Below are 2,446 nucleotides of genomic sequence, written 5' to 3' on the forward strand. Positions count from 1 at the left end.
ATTTCTCGCTTTCTGTCCCTCTGTCTCTCTCTGTCTGTCTGGCGAGCGCGCGTGCCCTATAGAAAAAAAAATAAAAAGAAATTTCTAGATTTGAAAAGGATAGTCATTTTGTTTGTTTTATTTTTTAAGAGCTTTTGCTATAGGGCGTGTTTGCTCACCGGAGAAACACAGAGACAGAAAGCGAGAAATCACCTCCCCAAAGGGGATGACCACACTGCAATCCCTTCTCCATTCTCCGCTCGGAATTTTGGGCATGCACGCACATGCACCGGTGTAAGTTTTAACTCTCAAGTCCAGGACTCGAACTGTGATCAACTACGTGGGAGTCCAGCAATGTAACCATTGCGCCATCTGCTGGTCCCAAGATAGCCATTTTAAAATTTTTGTTTAGGATTTTGCCACAGGGCACATGCGCTTGCTGGAGAGAGACAGAGAGACAGTGAGAGGGAAAGTGAGAAATCACCTCCCAAGAGAAAGGGCCACAATGCAGTCCCTTCTCCTCTAGTCTCCTCCTGGGAATTTGGGCATGCATGCACGTGCAGCCAGAATGACTTTCAGGTCACCACGTCTGGGACTTGAACTGCCGCCAGCCATGTGGGAGTCCAGCACCTTAACTTCCACACCACCTGCTGACCCCAACAGCCATTAATATAATTTTCTTTTTTGAATAATTTATTTTATTTATTTATTTTTTGCTATAGGGTGCGTGCGCTCAGCAGAAAGACAGAGAGAGACAGAGAGACAGAAAGCAAGAAGTCACCCCCACCAGGGGCGATGGCCACGCCGCAATCCCTTCTCCTCTCGGGATCTTGGGTACACACGCACATGCACCCGGTGGGAGTTTAAGCCACCATGTCTGGGACTCGAACCACCGTTGGCTACATGGGAGTTCAGCGACATTGCTATTACGCCAACTACTGGTCCGCGGCCATTAATTTTTTTAAGTCTAGCGGCCTTAGTCAACAGGGTTCCATGGGAAAATTAGGCCTTAAAGAAATTTTGCAGGGACCAGCAGATGGTATAATAGTTACTTTGCTGGACTCTTGCATGGCCCACTGCAGTTCTAGTCCCGGACCTGGGGGCTTGAAACTCATGCTGGGGACATGTGTGTGCATGCCCAAAATTCCAAGAGAAGAATGGAAGAGAAGGGATTGCAGCATGACCAGCCCCCTTAGGGGGTGATTTTTCGCTATCTGTCTCTCCAGAGAGCACACACGCCCTGTAGCAAAATTCTCTCTACAAAAATAATAAGATGGGCCGGCAGGTGGCGTGCGGGTTAAAGGCCCTGGATTCCCACATGGCTGACTGTGGTTCCAGTCGTGGATCCGGCAGCTTCCTTTCTTGCTTTCCCTTTTTTTCTGTCTCTCTGTCTCTCTGTCTCTCTCAGGTCAAATAAAAAAAGAAAAAAAAAATAAAGAAGAATGATAACAAATGGGGGACCAGCAGTTGGTGTTTGGTGTAATGGCTATGTCGCTGGACTCCCATGTAGCCGACCATGGTTCGAATCCTAGACCCGGTGGCTTAAATTCACGCCGGGCGCGTGTGCACGTGTGCCCAAGATCCCGAGAGAAGAATGGAGGAGAAGGGATTGCGGTGTGGCCATCCCCCACCAGGGGGGTGATTTCTCACCTTCTCTCTCTCTGTCTCTCTGGTAAGTACATTTGCTCAGTGATAAAAAAAAGAAAGAGAGAGAGAAAGAGGGGACCAGCAGGTGGCGTGGTGGTTAAGGCGCTGGACACTCCAACATGGCTGACCATGGTTCTAGTCCCAGATCTGGTGGCTTGCTTTCTCACTTTCCCTCTCTCTTCCTGTGTATGTATGTTTCTTTCTGGTCAAATTTAAAAACTGAGTGAATAAATTTAAATTAAAAAAAAAGAAAGAAAGGAAGGAAGAGAGAAAGAAATAAAGAAAACAATTCATGTGACCATTTGCTCACCCCTGCCAAGGACAGAAGGTAGTCACCGCCAACCCAGAAATGGGTTATTTCCTTACGGAGGATTGGTGTCTGCAGGGATTAGGCCTTAATTCTCTTCTGGAATTCTGGTCCAGAAGGGTGACTTAAAGTATTTTGTGGGTCATGCCCCCTTACGGGGTGCTTTCTACCCCTCTCTCTTTCTCTCTGTCTCTCTCTGGCGAGAGCCCTCTGTGAACTCTACAAAGGAGAAGGAATCCGAGTGCTGGCTCCGTAGCCTGCAGGTTAAGGCGGCTGGATCCCACGTGGCTGACTTCGTGGTATGAGACCCCCGGCTTTTTTTTTTTTTTTTTTTGGAGAGGTTTTTGCTATAGGGCGCGTGCACTTGCCAGAAAGACAGAGAGAGACAGAGGGACAGAAAGTGAGAAATCACCCCCCAGGGGGCATGGCCGTGCTGCAATCCCTTCTCCTCCATTCTCCTCTCGGGATCTTTTTTTTTTTTTTGGAGGGATTTTTACTTTAGGGGCCGGGGCG

General features: G+C 48.3%; 1 protein-coding gene across 1 annotated transcript in view; it reads right to left on the bottom strand.

Moving 5' to 3' along the window:
- The window catches only part of HOOK2 (hook microtubule tethering protein 2), a gene marked incomplete at its 3' end in the record, with an annotated part of 19,929 nt that overhangs the window by 2,963 nt on the left and 14,520 nt on the right, over positions 1–2,446 (bottom strand).

The sequence above is a fragment of the Tupaia chinensis genome, unplaced genomic scaffold (assembly GCF_000334495.1).
Source record: "Tupaia chinensis unplaced genomic scaffold, TupChi_1.0 Scaffold138060_1, whole genome shotgun sequence".
Taxonomy (NCBI): domain Eukaryota; kingdom Metazoa; phylum Chordata; class Mammalia; order Scandentia; family Tupaiidae; genus Tupaia; species Tupaia belangeri.